Genomic DNA, 22,339 nt, shown 5'->3' with positions numbered 1-22,339 from the left:
CCCATGTATCTTATCGGATCACCATGGCTTCAACTAGAATTCAACAGCAACGCTAATTCCAGAGCGCCCACAAACACATGGAAATTAAACAGGGATCACCTGAAGCATCAATGGGTCAAGGAAAAAATAAAAGGAGAAATTAAAGACTTCCTAAAATTCAATGAAAATGACTACCACAACATACCCAAATTTATGGGACACAATGAAAGCAGTGTTAAGAGGAAAGTTCATTGCACTAAATGCCTACATAAAGAAGCTGGGGAAAATCTCACACTAGTGAATTAACAGAACATTTGAAAACTTTAGAACAAAAAGAAACAAGCTCACTCAAGAGAACTAGATGGCAGGAAATAATCAAATTGAGAGCTAAAAACAACAAAATAGAAACAAAGAAAACAATACAAAAAATCAATGAGACAAAGAGTTGGTTCTTTGAGAAAATCGACAAAATAGACAAACCATTATCCAAACCAAAAGGCAGAGAGAGAATATCCAAATTAACAAAATCAGAAATGAAAAGGGGGACATAACAACAGACACAGAAGAAATCCAGGAATCATCAGGTCATACTTTGAAAACATGTACTCTACAAAATTGGAAAACGTAAAGGAAATGGACAACTTTCTGGATAAATATCATTTACCAAAATTAAATTAAGACCAGATAAGCAAATTAAACAGACTTATAACTGCTAAAAAAAATAGGAACATAAAATCTCCCAACCAAAAAAGTCTGGGACCAGATTGTTTCAGCTCAGAATTCTACAAGATTTTCAAAGAACTAATACCAATACTCCTCAAATTATTCCATACAATAGAAACAGAAGGAACATTGCCAAACTCTTTTTATGAGGCCACAATTACCCTGATACCCAAACCACATAAAGATATTACTAAGAAAGAGAATTACAGATCAATCTCTCTCAAGAGCATTGATGCAACAAATACTGAATAAAATACTGGCAAATCAAATCCAAGAACACATCAGAAAAATCATCTATCATGATCAAGTCAACTTCATCCCAGAGATACAGGCATGGTTCAACATATAAAAATCTGTCAGTGTTATCCACCATATAAACAAACTGAAAAATAAAAACCACTGATCATCTTAATTTAATCCATTTCTATTAATCTGTGTATCACCATGAGATTGTGGTCTACCAGCAAAGTTTCAGCACATCTATCTCTGGCAGGGATCATAGCATCTCTGACTCCACCCTTCTTTCACCCAACATTCAGTCCAGTCCTCTCTGCCTACCTAAGTTCTGCTCTATCAATAGGTCAAGGCGGTTTCTTTATTCATTAATGGTAATCACAGCACAAAGAGGGAACTCCCGTATCAGAACTTCACATCGTTGAAGAAAGAAATTGAAGAAGATACCAGAAAGTGGAAAGATCTCTCATGCTTTGGGGTAGGTAGAGTTAACATAGTAAAAATGCCAATCGTACCAAAAGCAATCTAGAGGTTCAATGCAATGCCCATCAAAATCCCAGTAAAATTCTTCACAGACCTTGAAGGAACGGTACTCAACTTCATATGGAAAAGCAAAAAACCCAGGATAGCCAAAACAATCCTGTACAATAAGAGAACTTCTGGAGGCATCACAATTCCTGACTTCAAACTCTACTGCAGAGCTACAGTAGTGAAAACAGCCTAGTACTGGCAGAAAAACAGACAGGAGGACCAATGGAACTGAATCAAAACCTGAATGCTAGAATACTAGTGCACACACACACACACACACACACACACACACACACACACCTACGAACACCTAATTTTTGACAAAGAAGCAAAAAATATCAAATGGAAAAAACAAAGCATATTTAACAAATGGTGCTGGCATAATTGGATATCAACATGTAGAAGAATGAAAATAGATGCATATCTATCACCATGCACAAAACTCAAGTCCAGATGGATCAAAGACCTCAACTGTAGTAATAAGGAGCGGCGGCCGGGCTGCGTCCCCAACACCCCAGCTGCCTGCTCGGCTAGCTTATGCCCGAAATAACAACACACAAACTGTGTTCATTTAATCACTGCTTGGCCATTTAGCTCCAGCTCTTACAGGCTAATTCTCACATCCCGATCAACCCATCTCTAATAATCTGTGTGCACCGGTCTTACCGGGAAGGTTCTAGCCTAAGTCCATCCTGGGTCGGAGCTGGGGCATGGCGTCTCTGCTGAGGCGTCTGCTCCTGAGAGGAGAGCTGTCGAGTCTGAGCTCACTTCCTCTTCCTCCCAGCGTTTTGTTCTGTTTACTCCACCTATGTTCTAACCAATAAAATGGGCCAAGGCAGTTCCTTTATTAGCCAATGACCTTCCTCCGTCACTCAACATAAAGCCAGCCACACTGAACTTCATAGAAAAGAAAGTGGGATGTATACTTGAACACATTGGCACAGGAGACCACTTCCTAAATATAACCCCAGTAACACAGACACTGAGAGAAACAATTAATAAATGGAACCTCCTGAAAGGATGCTCAATCGTGCTACAAGGACATGTGTTCATAGCAGCATTGTTTGTCATAGCCAGAACCTGGAAACAACCTAAATGCCCCTCTACCAAAGAAAGGATAAGAAAAATGTGGTACATTTACACATTGGAGTACTATACAATGGAAAAAATTAATGACATCTTGAAATTTGCAGGCAAATGGATGGATCTAGAAAGCATCATATTGAGTGTGGTAACCCAGACCCAGAAAGACAATTATTATATGTACTCACTCATAAGTGGCTTTTAGACATAAAGCAAAAAAACAAAAATAAAAACAAAAAAATACCAGCCTACAAATCACAATCCCAGAGAACCTAGACAACAATAGGATCCTAAGAGTGACATACATGGTTCTAACGTACATGGGAAGTAGAAAAAGTCAAGATCTCCTGTGTAAATTGGGAGTGTGGTGTTTATGGGAGAGGGTAGAAAGGAATAGAGGAGGAAGGGAGAAGGTGGAGAAAATATATAGCTAAATAAAAACAATTTTCAAAAAGTCACACAAAAAGAAAATTTAAAAAAACATATACAAATTCTAACATTTCATCCTTGAGCAAGAAATGTTGATATAACCAGACAAAACCTTTAGTCATTTCGGCTTACAGTGGTCCTTTAATAGCCAAGACCTTGTTACAAATAAATAGTAATAACTATTCTAAAAAAGAAAAAGAAGAAGAAGAAGAACTCACAGAGATCGACAGCAGACACAACAGGGTCGATGAAGTCATATTGAACTCACAGGGAAGACCTTCTTAAGTTTGAACTAGAGAATGCCAGCATAGAGGAGGGGAAATGGGCACAAAGCATGTTTCTTCCCATCTTACCCTAGATCTTCCACAGGCACTGAGTCAAGATGATGATGCAGAAAGACAAACCCAAGATGTCAACCTGGAGGCTTCATTTGGACTTTACTCATCTGACAGGAGAGGGAATTTTGATTTTGGAAACCTGAACTCATTTTTACTGGAGAAACCTAAGTTACCGAACAAACTGGAAGTCAGGAATGACGTTCATATTGAATACTTGAAGAATGCAATCAGTCATTTCTGAGAAAAAGTCCTCTAAAAGGCATGTAAAATACCTTACCAAGAAATCCCTTATAAAGAAGCACCTCTGCGATTAGCCAAGGAGACTTAGGAACTTTGTTATTTCCAGATGAGTCAATATGAAGATGGATCAGAGTCTTAAGAGGTAGTCAGCCTTCTCTTTTTAATAAAATGGAGTATGCTTGAGAAAGCAACCTACAGAAGGACTTTAGTTTCTCAGCAAATAAAAATCATTGTGCTCTTTAAAAAATTTTCCCTGTAATTCTGGTTTCCTGTGACTGTCTTAAAAAGGGGGGGGGGCAAATATGAGATTTCCTGTTTTTAAGTGATTGGGAAAACACTTTTTTCCAACAAGACAAGTGAAGGCTCCGTGAGTAACTTGTACATAGCCCAAGTCTTCTGGCTTCCTGTGGAGAACAGGGAAGCATTGTGTGTATATATATGCATGAATGTAGCATGAATAATAAAAACCCAGAGGCATATATTACGGTTCATCCTGAAGATCAGAAAAGCAAAGCCGTCACGCCACTAGAGAACTCTTACTTCTAGGAAATCCTCAGACTGAAGGAGAGCAAGTTCCTGTCTCGTCCCGGTTTATATTCCTCTCTAGTGCTGGGATTAAAGGTGTATGACTCCCTAGCACTGGGATTAAAGGTGTGAGCCACCACCACCTGGATCTGTTTCTGCATTGATCTTGTGTGAGTCAGGGTGGCCTTGAACTCACAGAGATCCAACTACCTTTGTCTCCCAAATCCTGGGATTAAAGGTCCCACTGCCTGGCCTCTAGGGACTTAGTTTTACCTTTTGGTATTCAGTTGAGCTTTATTTATAAAACACAAATAAAATATCACTATACATGAACATCAAGATGCTAATGGCTGTGAGAACCTCATGCGTCTCATTGCGCTGAAGGGAAGAGTAAGTCTTATCTTCATTAATAGCAATAAAATAATAATCGGCACCATTACTGATGTCTCTGTGTAGTACCATACTGGTGTCTGGGGATCTGATCCAAGTGGTTACCAAACAACCCCACTATGAGTAGAGTAAGGAATCTAGAATACTCCAGAGTTTTTAAATAAGCAAAAAGTTTGCAAGGGAAGAAAGAATGGCCATCAGGGCTTGAAATGGCTAGAGAAACAGGAAAAAGTACTGCAGAGGGGCAAGAAAGGAAGGCAATATAGTCACATCTCATCAAGCTTCACTCTCTTTAAGGTCTCATATAAGTTACTCTAGAGATGGAGGAGGAGTGGATGGCAAGGGGGTAGATGGGAAACTGGGGAGGGGAGGTAGATAGGAGGGGAAACTGCAGCTGGTATGTAAAATAAATGAAAATATGTTATTTAAATAAAATTTTAAAAAAGAAAAAAGAAGTTACTCCAGAGTGTGAGCCTAGGACAGCAAGTGGTGGCGCCAGTAAGGATCTTCTGATAGCCCAAAGATCAAGAGAATAGGGCAAATATAAATACAACGCAAAGAGTTCAGACAAAGGTGGCCAGTTGGTAGGTAGACCAGATGGACGCACTGTGATGTCAGACAGATCTGGCTTGAGGCAGCTGGCCTGCATCAGAGTTCTATGATACCTGCCAGATGACTTAGACTGTGTCTCCCTTTCCTTATTATATGTTGAAGCTAAACAATACCCACTTGGCAAGTGTGCTGTGAGAGCTACAGGCATGGTATGCATAGGGCTGTCACAGTGCAATGGAAATCTTAACGCTGTCATCACTGCCAGAGATTGAACATCTCTTGAGCAGAGTGGTTCAGTCTCAAGAGCCAAATGAAAGGAATGCTGAATTCTATTACCTGGGTAGATCCCGCTGCCTGGGTAGATCCCGCTGCCGTCAAAAGGTCTTCACGAGTAACTTCCCCAGCGTGAACCTCTCCCTCGTGATTATAGACCAATGCTTCTGAGACTGGCACTGATTGGTGGGTGGGCAGTGGTAGTCTGTAAGGGACAGTTTTTTCTTTGTGCATACTGATGAGGGGGGGGGGGGCGGCAGCTTCCAATAAGACATCAGGTTACATTGACTTAATGGCAGTCAGCCCATTACCTGCCCTCTATTGCTGGGCAGTTCTTGCTGCAGAGTTTACAGTCGATTGATTGTTTCTTCCACATTCTATAATTGCTTCATTGGAGGCTTCAGATGGTTTGTTGTGCTGGCAACTTCCTATAAAACTGTCAATCAGGGGAGGAGACACGGCAGTCATAGGGGGTTAAAGACTCATGTGTGTGAAAGACAGAATATTATGTGCACTGTGCTGCTGGTCTTATATCAACTTGACACACAGACTAGAGTTATCTGAAAAGAGGGAACCTTAACTGAGAAAATACTTCCATAAGATCTGGCTGGAAGATAGGTGTTGTGGTGTATGGCTTTAATCCCAGCACTTGAGAAGCAGAGGCAGGAGGATCTCTGTGAGTTCGAGGGCAGCCTGGACTACAAAGTGAGTTCCAGGACAGCTAGGGCTGTCACACAGAAAAACTCTGTCTCAAACACCCCCCCCCGAAAAAGACTTGAATATAAGATATTTTCTTAATTAGTGATGGGGGGCACAACCCATGTGGGTGGTGGTGCCATCTCTGGCCAGGTAGTTCTGGGTTCAAAAGAAAGCAGTTTGAGCAAGCCAAGGGAAGCAAGCCAGTTAGCAGCATCCCTCCATGGCCTCTGCATCAGCTTGTGTCTCTGGTTTCCTGCCCTGTTTGAGTTCCTGTCCTGACTTCCTTCAGTGACAGGCTACAATGTGGAAGTGTAAATCCGATAAATCCTTCTTTCCACGATTTGCTTTTTGGTCATCATGTTTTAAAATAGCGATAGAAACTCTGACTAGGTCACACATTTTCATCCCATGAATACAGCCAGCATATGGGTAAGAGGATCTGTCTCTCAGTGATACCACCAACTTACTAATGACTCCCTCACTTCTAGCTTCAATTAGAGCTACAGGCCAGTTAGTTGAATCCCTCAAAGGCAGCCCTAGCCCAGCAACCCCATCCTGCGCTCTGTACCCCCTAGCCCTCTCTCCCTGACTTGTGCCCTCTCTTATTGCCCATGGCAGAAAACAGCTTCACAATGTGTACAGTGTCACAGAGTACTCTGTCTGTCACCTCCACCATCTTCAAGCTCCATACCCTTATCGGGCTCCTGACTCCCATGCCAGATCTCTCTGCTGTTTCCTCGGTCAGTGCAATCCTTCATCTCCACAGTCGCTTCTACTGTGTCCTCCATGAACCACTGTGGCAGCCGCTTCTAGTCCAGCTCCTTCCGAACTGCAGGAGTCAGGGGCATCCTTTTAAAGGCAAGACTGAGAACGTTGCTTTCCTGTTTAGAACCCTTCAAAAACTTTCCAACGTCTGCAGCCTAAATCCACCGAGACTTTATTAGGTCAGAGTGTGCTGTCTTCTTGGTACCTTGCGTTCCTCTTTGAAAGGGGTATTTCCTTCTTCACAGGCAGGTGTCAGGAGCCTCGTCTTCCCTATTCACCTCAATCTCCATGATCAGCAGGCTGCCGGCCATGGAGAAGGGGCTGGGAAACTAGCTGGCCAGCCTGTGGCCACGAAAGAATAAACAGCAGGTGTCCTCATTTGCTGGCTTTCCAAAACCCTCCGTTCTGAGATGACTTTGGGGATAGTAAATGGAACACTTCAAAGATCAAATGGGCAAGACTCGATGCAGGAGGTTGTTTTGAGAACGGGGTACCTGGCCTCTTGCTAGTGTGAATTTCCAGTCTCCGTTGTACTAAATGCTTCCTTCCTCTCCAGCCTCCATTGCTACTCTGACATGAGCCGCCTCCCCTCCCCAATCATCGCGTGCCCAACTCACACCACCAGCGCTTGGCAGGAGCATTGAGTTTCCTCTTTTTCTCTCTTTTCACCTGGGAAATGTTGATTTCTTCTCTAAAAGCGACTACTTCTCTGGCTTCCTGGAAAAAGACAGTGGTTCTTTGCTTGTCTTTGCCAGCTCGGAGAGCATCCATCAGACACTCAGTTCTCAGTCACTAGAAGATGAAAAGCCGAGATGAAGATGCCAGTGTGGTTCAGGTGAGTACCAACTTTCTGGCTTGCAGATGACTGCCTGGCTGTCAACTCTTTGTGATGTGGGAGTGTCATATATCAATCTGTTGATTTCATTGGTTAAGCAATAAAGAAACTGCTAGGCCCATTTGATAGGCCCACCCTTAGGTGGGTGGAGTAAACAGAACAGAATGCTGGGAGAAAGAAGCTGAGTCAGAGAGTCGCCATGATTCTCCCACTCCAGGCAGACACAGGTTAAGATCATTCCTGGTAAGCCAGCTCGTGGGCTAAACAGATTATTAGAAATGGGCTAGTCCAGGTGCGAGAGTTAGCCGAGAAAAGGCTAGGTATAATGGGCCAAGCGGTGTTTAAAAGAATACAGTTTCCGTGTAATTATTTCGGGGCATAAGCTAGAGCTAGCCATGTGGACGGCCGGGTGCCAGGGACGCAGCCCACCGCTCCTATTTCAACATCTTTGTGTCCTCCCCTGACTGGTAGAGGAGGATACACTCTAGTGTCTATTTGTAAGGTCAAACACTCTGAGACCTCCACGCTCATGCTCTTATCTACATTTAATTATGCCCTAAAGGCTCAAATGCCTTTGTAACATACAGATTCCAGGGGGACACGAACATCCCTCAGTTGGTTGCATGCTTCCACCGACCTCTGTACTTTATTAGGCTTAATCATTAGAAGAGCTACAAATACCAAACACTCACTAGTGTCATCAAGTCTTTATTTCATTAGCTCTCCTAGGTCTCTGAAGGGAGTTGGTACTTCTGCCCCTTCTCTGGAAATGAGGGACAGCCCACTCGTCCAAAGGGGTTCATTCCTGACTTCAAAACGAAGGCATAGCCACTCTCCTTATATTTCAGAAACCAGGAATTAATAAGAATTTTCTATCCAATGTCAAAACGTACAGAGTTTGTTCTTCACAGCCATACGGTCTCTGTCCTGACCCCAGCTCCTCCATGGCAGCACGGAAGGAGCCATAGGAAGGACATAAATGAATGAACGTGGCTTTCTTCCAGGAAAACCTTACTTAGCACTTGGGAAATTTGAATTTCCTTTAGTTCTCACATGTCACAAAACAGACTTCTTTTGATTTTCTTCCCCAACCACTTAAGAACATAAAAACTAAGCCTAGCTCTTGACTATATAAACACATAGAGCTTGCTTATCCCCAGTCTAAACAACCACAGTGAAATTAAAACAGTAATTATTTTTTAAAACGTGTCTCCCTTCATATGCCTCTCCTAGAGGATTCACCCTGGGTCTGTGAGAGGCCACTTAGCATTTCCTGTCTCAGGGGTTTCTCACGTAGCCTTCTGCCTTAGTCCAATCCCACTCCCCAGGCCAGGGCTGTTGCCTCGGCTCCTTCAGGTGCCGACTCCTATGCTTTCCTCAGCCAGACTGGTCCTGAGCGCCCTCCTGGAAGCTGGGACCGCCTCTTCTGTCACTTGGTACTTCACTGTGCCCTTCCTCCTCCAGGTCCCCCTGTCTAAGCAGGCACATTTGTCTGTCAGTTACCACGTTTACCTCTATGAGGAGGTGAGCAGAATGCAGCCAAGGACTGGTCTTTTGCTCGCTGCCAGAAAACCAAAACCTAGACAGTTCTAGCCCCCAGTGAGCACTAAGCTATCCTTGTCATGTACAGACATCCAGCACAGAGCACTCTCAGCATTGAAAAGCTAGGACGAAGGTAGGCCTGGAGGTGCATGTCCATGATCCAGCACTCAGGAAGACTGCCATGTACTTATATTAGACAGGCTTACATAGTGAGACGCTGTCTCAAAGCAAACAAACAGAAAATCAAAAAAAAAAAAACAAAGAAAATCAAAGCTAACTAAATACATTTAAAAAGACTGGGTGGCAGGGGCGGGGGTGGGGGTAGGGCTAGGAAAAAGAGGCAAAAGAGCCCAGTGTGGTGGCATATCCCTATAGTGTCGGCACACAGAAGTCTGAGTTCAGAGGATTGGGAATATGGGGTCACCCTGGACTACTTGGTGTGTTCAGGGTAGCTTGGGCTAATTGTGAGGCCATATAATAATACATGAAATCAAATACAAAAGACTTGGATGAATAGCTTGATAAACATTGGATCTTATGTTTCCCCAGAGATCTGACTGACTACTGAGCTTGCACAAGGCCTTTCCCACCGTCCATGGAGTTTGTGTGGGCCAGACACAGCCCTGGCCTCTTCTCTCTGAGCTCCTTGCTAAGTGGCTCTGGGCTGAGCTTTCTTTGCTGTGTGAACTCCTGACCCTGCTCCTTCTGGAATGCTGAGCTGGAGGAGGAGACAGGAGGTGATGGGGGCCTGGGGATCAGTCTCAGACGGGAGCAGCAGATGGAGTTGGGGACGGCTTGGTGAGAGTGGCCTGGAATTCTGGCAGAAAAGGGAAGAGGAGTGTGCCAGGGCTCCTGGCGGGCTGGCAGAGGAAGCCTGGCTTCTTCTTCAGTTAATTGAGGTAATTTCTGCTGCCACCTTTTGGATAGAAGGGAGACTCTCCCTCTCCCAGCCACAGATCGCTTCCCTGCCTCTTGCTGCATTCCGTTGTACAGGGTCAGAACTCTAAATTTAGCTCCATTTATTTAGCTATTCCTTAAAATTTTTTGTCACCTAGAAAATTAATTATAGGATTTCTCTGACAGCCTGAGATACACAGAGTGCACAAAATTACAGGGATAATTCAGAGGCCCAACTGGAATCACCAAATAAAATTGACAGTAGTGGTCTAATTCCAGAATAATCTACATGGTGCTGGAGAGATAATAATCTACCTGGTTCCTCGGGCTCTTCTTTTGAGTCTGAATATTAAGCCAAAAGGTTAAAGGAGCTGAACAAAACTAGCAGAAGAGACTTTGAGGCCTAGGCGCGGACCCAGCTTTTCTTCTACTTGGCAGAACCCACTCCTGAGAAGTCCATCTTGGTTGGGCAGAATAGAATCCAGCCTCTACTCTGCCCATCCAGGAATCTGACCAGGTGAGCAGCAAGAGCAGAGGGCAGCTTCCTTCTCTTCCTTCCTTCCTTTTCTTCTTCCTATCACTGTAAACTGCAGAAACCAAAGCTGGTCTCCCAAGGTGAGAATGGCAGCCAGAAGACAAGAAAGCTGCTCACAATTCCTTCCGGGAAGTGAGTGCAGAAAACCACAGAGAGATGGATAAATCTCTTACCTACGCATTTTTCAAACAGGGCTGAGTGCCTTCATCTGCAAAGTTCTGCAGGTACAAGATCAGGGTCTCATGGAGATGAGGCAGACAGAGGAGCTAACCAACTTAGACCCACAAAGGCCTAAGTTAAAGGACTTAGAAGGGACTAAAAGTCTACAGTGTCACCCTGAGCCATTGGTACCTTTGGATCTCCTCTACCACCTGCCGGCCACTAGTCTCCGTGATTTGTTTATCATAGCCTGCCTATAGGAAAGAAAGGTTTTCCAATGGAGGCGGCCTCGAGAGTCAAGAAAATGTTCCAGGACTCCCTTTAAAACCAGGTGTGGTGGCTCACACTTTTAAACCTAGTACCCATGTAGCGAATGCAGAAGCATCACTCAAAGTTCAAAGCCAGCATGAAAGGCTGAAACACAGCCTGAGACCAGGCTTCAAACAACCAAACATAAGGGCTGGAAATGCAGCTGAGTTTGTAGCATGTGTCTTCAATATGCACAAAACTCTAGGTGCAGGTCTCAGCCCTATATAAACAAATAAACTTGGCATGGAGTGAGGGGGGGCTGCATACCAATCATTGTGGTACTTAAGGGGGGGGGGGGACAAGAACATCAGAACTTCAAGGCCAGCCTGGACTACGTGACACCCTGTCTCAAAGCAAGCGAACCAAAATATCAACACTTCCTTAGGAAGCTAATGCTACAGAAATTAACCTTTGCACAACTTTTCGTCTATTTCTGAAACACACCCCAAAGACGAACGTGAACTTTCCAGCCCTGCTCTCTGCACCTCCCGATAGGGCAGCTCTTCCCATACCCCCTGCTTCTGGCCCCATGCTGGGACTATCTTGACACAAGCTGAATCCTCTGGCAAGAAGTCCTCCGACTTACTTGGAGGCTCAACAGCATCTTCTTGTCCAGGGTCATCCACCACGTCACCAGACGAACCACCTCTTCTCTGGACACTGGCCTTACCTGGGTGTTCCTCTTTCATCTGCTTCGTAGGCAGGGCTTGTCTGTTCTTGGCTTTCATCTCCACCCCCAACATGTCACAGCCTGCTCTGCCCCCTCCACAGATCACCTGGAGCTTCCTGGTCCTTTCTTTGTCCTCTCTTCAGAGGCCAGGAGCATAGCAGTGGTACTTAGTAAAAGTCCGTAGATTACTGATGCTGCAAGCAACAGCATACACCAAATGTTTATAGAGACCGTAAGCTTCCAAGAACCATAAAGGTTATAGGCAATGTATTATTTAGCACATATAAAAGCCATATGAGGAAATTCAACTTTAACATATACCAAGTTATCATGGCATGTGATAGGAAACCTATGAGCTATGAATGCAGCCCAACACAAATCTGTAAATTTGCTTACAATGTTGTGACATTTGGGACTGGCTCAGCAGTTAAGATTGCTTGGTGGTTTTCCGAAGTACCCTAAAACTCCAGCTCTGAAGAATCAGGCTCCCCGTTTCGACCTCTGCTGATACTACACTAATGTGTATGTACCAACACACTCACACACATGTGCACACAAATATCTAGTATCTATGAGATTTAAACATTTTATTATCATTATGTATGTGTATTATATATGTATATTATATATTCCACATATATATGTGTGTTACACATATATATCACATACATATATATGTATGTGTATTATATATGCTACAGCTTTCATGTATAGATGAAAAAAACCACTTTGTGGGAAATCGTTCTCTCCTTCTATGTTCATACAGGTTCCAGGGATCGAACTCAGATCATCAGGCAAGCACTTTTACCCACTGAGCCATTATGAGATATTTTTGTAATTTTTTTAAACACTGAAACACAGACTTCGTAGATGACAACATCATGTCAAACATCAAAAGGACACATTTCTGCATCTAACACATGTTCCCATTTTGCAGAAGAGGAAATGGATGCATGAAGTAATCTAAGTGATTTTCCCAAGAGTGGGGACCAAAGACCATAGACAAATTGAATTAATGACTAAAAAAAGAAATGATGTCTTTGGTAGGCAACGGACTCGCTGCTCCGATCTTAGCGAGGGCCACACTTCAGGAGTAACATTTGACCATGCCATTGTCAGGAAGAGGCACTGGGAAATGAATTTGCGTACCTCCATTGGAAAAGAAAGTTCTTGAACTGGATAACCAGTCCTCCTTGCACAACTCCTCCCAAGAAATTCCCAAGAAAAACAAAGCAAGAAAGGCATTCTTCTTTAATCTCCTGCCACCCGGCCCTTCCCTCCCGTCACATACTATCCATCACCAATTCCCACTGCCACCCAGCTTCCCCGGGCAGCTGGAAGGGTGCTTCGAGGAGACCCACATACCCCGCCCCTCCCTTCCAATTCCCCCGCAAGCCCAGTCGCACCAGGGCAGAGCACTGGCTTGAAATCTGCATACAGAAGAGGCTGGGAAGGCTGAAGAGAGCAATTTTTGTCTCACATCGTCTCTTTGTATAATGTTGTCTCCTCCTGACTAGTCCCCAGAATACAGCTGAACTCCACCAATTGCTGCCTTAAGAGAAAACACTGAAGACCTATCTTTAATGTCACAGGAACAATGGGCGTCCTTCCAAAGGAGGAAAATGACTTGCTTTGAAAGAGTTGGAGGAAGAAAGTGCAGAATGTTCCAGCTGAACGTGAGGGGGGAAGAAACTTAGCAGCTGTGTGCCGGCTCCCGGCTGCAAGACAGAGCAGCCCTGCCAGCGTCGTCTGTCTGTGCTGGGCGCACTGAGGCAGAAGTCTCTCAGCGTGGTGGGATGGGTACTGCTGCTTATTCCAAGAGGGATGGGGGACATCTAGCTGTCCGTGTGCTGTGGGGGTGGAGTTTCTGTGGTTTCAGACCTGTGCAGTCTGTCTTCCTTTCACAGACCTTGGAGCAAACTCCATGCTTGTGTGAAATTCTCCCGCGGAGTTCTCTTCCTTGGGCCGGAGTGGTGTTTGCAGCTGACCACTAAGTTTGAAGCTCAGTCTGGCTACTTAGCTCAGCAACCTTGTCACAAAGGCCCGGTTCACCCAATGCCAGGTACAACCACATTTTGAGGCCTTTCCCATGAGCTAGGAATCCCCCCGGGAACAGGGGTTACCTGTCCAGTTTCGGACGCCACACTCGTAACTTCATTTCTGATATTTCATCTCTGCGAAGCATTTTGGACTTTCCCAATGAAGCTGTTTCCTTCAGGTTTTCCCTATGACCCAGCGCCTTTGCACGCACTGATTTCTCTGCCTGAAAGGGGCATCCTGCATCCCCCAGAACATTTTCCTTACCTTCAAGACTTAGCTCACTGGGTCAGGGTGGTGCACACCTGTAATCCCAGCCCTTGGGAGTCAGGAAGATTGCAACAACCTCAGTGTAACCTGGTTCTGGGCCAGCTAGGGATACAACCAAAGATCTTATAAAATAAATAAATAAATAACCACAGAAAACAAAACAAACAAACCAAAAAAAAAAAAAACACAGGGAAATGACTCTTGGTAAAGAACTTGCTTGTATAAGGGACCCTAGCTCCCAAGGTCAGTTGCCAGCACCCCTGTAACAGCTGGGTATAGTGTCATGAGTGTAGCCTTAGTACTTGGGAGGACAGCAAGAATGAGGGCTCCTGGGCTTGACGGCCAACCAGCCTAGCCACATCTGTGAGTTCGAAGCCAATGAGAGACACTTTCTCAAAATAACAGTGTGAGACCTGGAGAGATGGCTCAGTGGTTAAGAGCACTTGGTTTATCCCAAATTTTAATCTGGGTACCCACATGGTGCAAGCAACTGTCCATCACTCCACTTCCAGAGGAACTACTCCTCCAATGCTCTCTTCTTGACCTCTGCAGACACTAGGCATGCATGTGATACAGAGACATTAGTGTAGGCAAAACACTCTTTTACATAAAATAAAATATATCTTCAAATATGCAAAAGTTATAATTGTGTAAAGGGCGATTGAGGAGAACACCTGGCTCCAGCCTCTGGGCTCCACAAGCAGGTACATGCACACACCTGCTTACACCTGTGCACATGCACACAACACACATACACAAAGACTTCGTTCAGCTATTGCTTCCTTCCGGCCCTCTATCTGGTCTTTTCAATGAATCTACTGCCTTCCCTTGGGCTCCAGGCTACCTACCGTGGCAGCAGACATGAGCCTGTATGGAATTCATCCACCCACACCACTGCTGCCCTCCTAGCTTGTGAGCATCTCAGAAAAAGAGACTTTGCTTTGTTTGTGTCAATATAGCTACAAATGTAGCTGTGGCCGTAGACCTAGCTCAGTGCCTAAGTCTACTGTGCACTCAGTGAACTCAGAGGACCTCAACAGAGATCCTTAGCCCTGCCTGGAAATAGAGAGTTAAAATGTGTACGCACCGAGGACCGGGCCCTTGTCCTAAAACAAAGTAAACAGAACCTTTGAATATGAGATGCCTGTATTCCACCTGTCTTTAAGTCACCTGAAGGGCTCACTGAAGCACCAATGGCTGAGCGCATGCCAGTTTCTAACAGTTGGTTTTATATTTGAATCTGAAAAGTGCCCCATAGGTTCCTTGCTTGGACACTTGGTCCCTCATCATTGTGATGACTCGGAGATGGGGTCATCCTAGAGGATGTAGGTCCTAAACGGTGTCTTTTCCTCTGCTACTCTCTAGTTTGCTTCTGCTTCCTGGTTTTGTGATATGAACAGCTGCTCTTGGCCACAAACTCCTGCCGCCGTGGAGTACTGTTCCAGCACGTGGGACTGAGTAAATGCAGACTGAACCCTAGGAAATCCTGAGCCAAGATAAATAACTCCTTTCCCAAGGCATGTAGGGCAGGTGTTTGCTAACAGCTTTGCAAACTACCGCAGTGGGTCTGAACTGGGCCTCTGAGATGTAGTTGCCATGGGGTCCAGGGACCACACACCGAGAGACACTGAGGAGGCAATGGCTTTCCTCTTCACTTTCCTCTTCACTTTCAGTCAGCTCCTGTCAGAGAAGTAAGTGAGGAACTTCTCTATTCTGCACTGGGCACTGACTTAGGACTCCTTGTTTGCTCTGAACAAAAAAATCAGAGAAGCATATGAAACACCTGAGACTATTAAACCGCCGAGCCCAATTCCAGGACCCATGGTGCCCCCACGCTTCTGTATTTTGAGCAAGTTCTTAAGCAGGGCCAGCATTCTTCAGTAGGAGCTGGCAAATATCCTCTGTGCAGGACCCGGTGGTAAACATTTAGGCAACACAGGTCAGGAAGTCTCTGCCGTGATTATTCAATTCTGCTCCTAAAGCATGTACACAGCCGCTCTCAATGCAGGCAAGGCTGCATTCCAATAAAACTTTATTAGTTTACAAAAGCGCGTTGGAAAGGCAGGCTTGTCCCAAATGGGTCATAGTCAGCTAATTCTGATTATAGAGATTTGCGGGAAGAACAGTTCGTACATTTGATGTGATAAAATAAGGTACAGGAGGTAATAGAGGAGGGAAGGAGAGCTGGTTCTGCAGCTTCAGATTGATCAAGCTCTGTATAGAGGAAGGAGAGGAGGGAGGACACTGTGGTTGGAGGCACAGATTGAGCAAAGGCACGGAAGAAAGATGGAGAACACCGTAGAAATAATGAAAAGACCAGAATGTGAGCATTTAGACTGTATTAGCTTCAAAGTGACCCACTTAAGTCTTAGTCCTTACTCCCTCCCCACATCAGAATTTAAAGTCTGCTTTGGAGCACTTACCAGGGCAGACTGTCCTGTGAAATAAAAGATCAGGCCGGGGCCAAGGAGTCTATAAGGTGGGACGGTAGATCCCCGACTGTTGCTTCTCTCACCACTGTTGAATTCTGGGTTCTGGTTTAGAAGCAGCAGCAGTGGGAGGTCCTGAGATTTTGAACTCATTACTATGTGTTTAGCCTTGCTTGGTGCCTTATTACACTGTCACACTCAATACCACAAGTCTGCACAATATGTGTACCTGGCCCATGTTAGAGGATCCCAAAGGTAATGGTAGGGTCATCCCTGTTCAACCCACATAGATGACAAGTGATGATTCTGTAAAGAACAGAAGTATTCTGTTACCAGAAGAACACACTTCAATCTTTCCCATGGTCCAACATAGACACATACAATTTTCCCCAAGACTACCACCAAATATAGTAAAAAACATCTAACACTAATTAACTCTAGAGAGGAGAATAATGGAGTGAATGACCTTTGTTTTTTTTTTGTTGTTGTTGTTATTGTTTTGTGAATGACCTTTGTTAAACACTTAGTTTATGACAGTCACTATAATTGTTTTGTTTGTATCAATTTATGCAATGCTATAGGAATATGATGAGTTAGGTATTGCTATTTTCATCCTTACTCTTTATCTACCTATCTCTCTATATCTATATCTATACCTATATCTATATAAAAACTGAGGCACAGTGAAAAGGCATAAATTGCCCAGCCACTCAGGTGCTAAGTATGAAATCAGCAATATGACTCCATGGTCACAACTCTTAATTCCTCTGTCACCTCAGTTTCTTCTACTTCTGTTGTCTCCAAGGATAGCTTTTCTGTCATTAAATTCAAGTCTAATATGGATAGTTTCAGTCTGTGCATCTAGATACTCAAGGTTAAATAACCTTTTCTCATTTCTTCCCTAAGACATATGCTATGCAATGGTAGAGAAAGAAAAAAATAAATGCAATTAAAGCTCCCCCTAGGAAAAAGAAGACCGGAAAGCAATGCATTCCAATCACTATAAACTTCCTGTTTCCCCTTGCATCCGGAGAATAGCTTTTGGTGTAGAATAGAGAAGGTTTGGAAGGTGATGGGGAATCTGCTTCCAGGCTCCAAGCTTTTCTCGTGTGTTTCAAGCTTTCTTTAAATGTCATTTATGGTAAGTGTAACCTGGTGTAGAGAATTGGGCTTTTCCAGGTCATGCGGCTCTTCTCAGTGTCCCTGGACTGTTGGCTAATACAAGATGGGCTTTTCTGAGAAAAACTCTTTTATTCCCATGCAGCTCACTTCAGTCTCCCAGCACATCACCAATGGCCATAAGAACTGAACAGTCTTCTCTAACATTATCGTCTTCCTTCTTCAGGCTTGAGGCTGCAGATACTGTATACAACATCTACCATCTTAGACTTGAGTGTTTTCTGACTTCCCAGCCAATCAGAAGAGAAATTCTTTGTTCTGTGTAGCTCCTGTGCTTTGTCCAACTCTGCGTTTACTAATGCTGTGGAGAAAACCCTATTCCCATAAGATAAAGTTATTAGTATTTAGGACTTAATTGAAAATGAAAGACACCTACTTTCAAACATCTGAAGAGAGAAGTGGATGTTTTCGTTTGCCTGATTGGGAAATCCAGGCCTTCCTCTGCTCTCTTCACTTGTGGCTGTCTCTAGACCTAAAATTGTGCCACCCATATACCCCTGTGCTCACCAAAGTTCATCGCTGCCTCCTCTGTATTGGTTTCATTCTCTGATGGGAAGCTCCCTCAGGAATAAAGCTTCGACTTCCCCCAAGCTTTTCCAGGAAATTCCAATAGCTGACATGTATCTGTCCACCTCTAGTCATGTGATCAACCCATCATCAGTTACCATGGACAGAGAAGATGCAATACAGTGTGGGGGGGGTCACACCTGGCCATGTGCCCAAATTTAAAGTCAAGAAGTGGGAATCCTTCTCACCTAATACACAGTGTAAGGGTGAAGGTTGTTTTACCAAAGGGAAAAGAGTATTTCTGTCGGCAGAAGGGTGCGCCATGGATAGACATCACAAAGGACTCTGTGGACCGTGACGATGCTGGCTACTGTAACCCCAGAATAGGTCAATCTTTGCTTAATGGGCAAATAGAATTTATGGATGGTGCATATATTCTAACTACTCTGGAAGAAGCCTATTTGAAGACGAGTTCTTCAGGCTGCCATGGGTTCAGGTGTATACTCTAATTTCAGTGACTTCTGAATTTTCCTAGTGGGAAAAAATAATCCTTTCTTTATAGGGCACCATCTTCCCAAAATCATCACCAGAAGGAGCGCTAATGACATTCATGCCTCTCCAGCATAAAAGATAACAACAGAATGTCTTGGAAACCTTGTCACCGTATATTTATTTTCCCCTGAACTATTTATTCTACAGTTGTTTACAGAATGTCTATCATGTAGCAGACACAGTGCTAGGTACTAAGGCAGAGACATGGAAGGCCATAATATTTTTAAGAAACTCAAGTCTGGTAAAGACACAAAATAAATGACTATTTGTTTATTTAGTTTTTTTTTTTTAAGACAGGGTCTCACTATATAGCTCTGGCTATCCTGGAAGAATTCACTCTGTAGACCAGGCTGGCCTTGAACTCATAGAGATTTTCTTGCTTTAGCCTCTGAGTGCTATAGTTCAAGGTGTGCACTATCACATCCATTTCAATAAATAATTTTTTTAAAAAAGATAACAGGCTTTGGTATATTATCTGGGCTTGAAATATGGCTTGTCACTTAATTACCAATAAAACACTGGGAGAGTTAGCCTCTTCAAGTTTTAATTTTTCATTATCAGTAAAATTCGTCATAATGAGATCACTAACTTCACAGAGGTTTTATGTGGATTAAACAGCAGCTGAACCTCACATAGCTAGAGCCTGGATGAAGAGACACCCTTCTGTGTGAGGCTCTGAAGGCCAAGAGAAAAGAGCAATGAATCCAGCCTGTAGACGACACCAAAGAAGGCCTGAGATTTGCACTTCTTCTTAAAGATCATCAGGAGAGTCCAGGTGGAGGAGGGTGGAGGCGGGGAGATGCCTTCTGCCAGAAGGAGCAGTTTACTAGAAGCTTTGAAAGCCTGAGCCAAGCTGTGGGGTTCAGAAAGCAGTAAATACATCCAGCTGCCTGGTGTGCTGGGGGGACGGTGGTAGGAGTAGAAGGGTGTGAAATGACAACATTCCTGGGAAGATGGAAGATTCTGGAACTTTGTCCATTGAGGGGGAAGAGAGGGCACCTGGAAATCTCTGCCTGATAGCCATCCATCATTGTCCTCCCAAGTGAGTATCAAATAACCATATTCTCCTGTGTGCACTAAGACGGTGCTTTTTGAATGGATGAAGGCCCATTGATAGATCCGTCCAAATGCTCACAGTAATATTACTCAGTTTGGTTTGACTGGGGCAGGGCTGTGAGCTAGGGATTTAATACAATACTATCCATTGAGCATGTTGGTCTCTCTGTGCTGATGTGCAGTTGCTCCTTCTTAGGGACTCTGCGGGATCTGGGGACATGCTGCTTCTAACCAGAGGTACCAGACGGCTGCAGTGCTGGGAGGAATGCAGATGGGTAGCCGGGAAAAACTTGTTTCTTAAGTAATTCCCCACATCAGTGCCGCAGCTAGGATCATCTGTCACAAACAACATATAGACATCTTTATTGGACAGTAGGAAATGTCAGATGCTTAGGCCTATGGGACCCCTTTCACTAGGTACCCTCCAGCACCCACTCCCACTTCCCATCCTCACACCCCACATCCCACTACCCAAAGCTCTGCTGGGGAGGAAAATGCGCTCTCTTTTGAGGATGCTCCCACTAGTGGCTTTCCCGTGCTCTAGTGGATGACCCATCCCCATGAACTTGTGAGCAACACTAATTAAACTTAGTGGACCACTTAGAAAAAAAGACCCGGAATTGGGAAGGGACCATGGCAGGGAAATGCGGGGAGAGTTGGAAGAGGGAAATGGGAAATGGGTATGATCATATTTCCTTGAGCACTTGTGTGAAGAAAAAAAAAACATTTTAAGATTTATTTTTTAGAGAAGCTCAAAGATTTTAGAGGCTGAACACTGTAAAAGAGTTATTTTTTCATTCATACCCAATGTGGGTGTTCTTCCGAAGTTGGGAGTTGATAAGGAGAGAGGGATACAGGGATTCCTATTCCAGTCAGTGATTATAAATGACCGACTGTACCATTCATCTGAAGCAAGACAAGCAGGGCAGGAGGGGTTTGAGGTGGGACATTGTGGGGTAAGCTTTACCCCCCATTCTGGTGGTTTGAATGAAAATGGCTCTCATAAGCTCATATGTTTGAATACTTGGTCCCCAACAATTGATAACTGCTTGGGAGGGAGGTGGTTAGGAGGTATCACCTTGATGGAGGAAGTATGTCACTGGTGTTAGCATCCAGGCGAACCTGGCCCTGGCCCTTGAGGGCCTGACAGAGTGCATCACCCCTGAGTGCAAGGCAGAGAGTGCACTGTCTCTTTAAAGGCAAAACTCTGCCCACCTCTCCCTCTTCTTCCTTTCTCTTCCTCCTCCTCCTCCTCCTCCTCCTCCTCCTCCTCCTCCTCCTCCTCTTCCTCCTCCTCCTCCTCTTCCTCCTCCTCCTCCTCTTCTTCTCCTTCTCCTCCTTATTCTCTCTCTCTCTCTCTCTTTCTCTCTCTCTCTCTCTCTCTCTCTCTCTCTCTCTCTCTCTCTCTCTCTCTCTCTTTCCACTGCTCCTGTCCCAGACACTGGTCTCTTCCCTCCCCTTCCCCTTTCTCTCAATAAACTAACCACTTAAGCTCTGTCTACATGGCATATTTGTCTCTTGCCCACTATGAGGCTTCTTGGCTCCTTCCTGCCAAGGTTCCTCTCATGCAGAATCATTACAACCTGTAGCAGGTTTTAAGGTTTCAAAAGACTCACACCATTTTGAATTAGCTCTCTCTCCATCCAATATTTGGATCAAGAGGCAAGTCCCCAGCTATTCCTGTCATCATGCCTTTACTCTGCCATCATGAACTCTAACCCTCTGGAACCCTAAGCCCAATTAAACACACTGTTTTATAAGTTACCTTGGTTATGGTGTCTTATCACAGTAATAGAAAAAAACAATACACCCACTCATATGACTGTACTTACTATAGGAAATATCGCACCACTGGGGAAGATGGAGCAGGTACCAGAGGGCTTGACGAGCGTTTAGTCAGGTCACCAGGACATGGACGTGAAGGTCATGGCCAAGACCCATTGAGTGAGAATCCAGCTATTACAGCACACAGTGGCAAAGCAGAAAGATTGCAGCAGCACCTGACGTCTCGACCACATTCATGGAAAATCACAGAAGGCAAGGTGGGGGTGGCAAAATGTCAGTTTACCCCCAGAGAGGCTGCTTGAGGGACCCTCCCAAGTCAGCACAGAGGAACAGGTCTGAGGGCTGAGAAGCCAACCAGGAAATGCCACATGCTTAGGTCCTGGGCAGACATGGAAATCAAAGAGACCAGCTGGCAGGACAAGCTTAAGAATAAATAAAAGGAACTGCTTGATGAGCTCATCCTTGCAGATCCCAAGTCTTTGAGGAAGTTGACAGACACGTGGGAGGCGAAGTCTGTGAATAAGGCACAAAAAAAAAAAGATCCCTCTAAGATGGAAGGGAAGCGCCATAAGGTTGGTTAGAGATGTTGCAGGAGCTGGAAAAGGAGTAGGGGGAGGGAGGGAGGCCCAGTAGGAGGAGACTCTGAGGACTCTGAGTAGGTGCTTGGAGGGGTAGAGAGGAGGGTTCCATCCCCCTGTGTGGTCCTGAGGTAGAAGGTGTGAGAGGTTGACCAGCTTTTAAGTTGAGCGCATCACAGTCCCACACGGTACTGGAACAATACATCCTACAGTTCAAACAAGGGAACAAGACACAGAG

The 22,339-nt window shown here is 44.5% G+C and overlaps 1 pseudogene; it reads left to right on the top strand.

Moving 5' to 3' along the window:
* The first annotated feature begins 3,361 nt into the window (after positions 1 to 3,361).
* On the top strand, positions 3,362 to 3,696 carry LOC142847336 (ribosomal protein eL22-like 1 pseudogene; annotated as a pseudogene).
* Positions 3,697 to 22,339: the final 18,643 nt, after the last annotated feature.

The sequence above is a fragment of the Microtus pennsylvanicus genome, chromosome 3 (assembly GCF_037038515.1).
Source record: "Microtus pennsylvanicus isolate mMicPen1 chromosome 3, mMicPen1.hap1, whole genome shotgun sequence".
NCBI classification, from domain to species: Eukaryota; Metazoa; Chordata; class Mammalia; order Rodentia; family Cricetidae; genus Microtus; species Microtus pennsylvanicus.
Note: the sequence above shows the minus strand (reverse complement) of the source record. Positions and strands in the feature narration are given on the sequence as shown.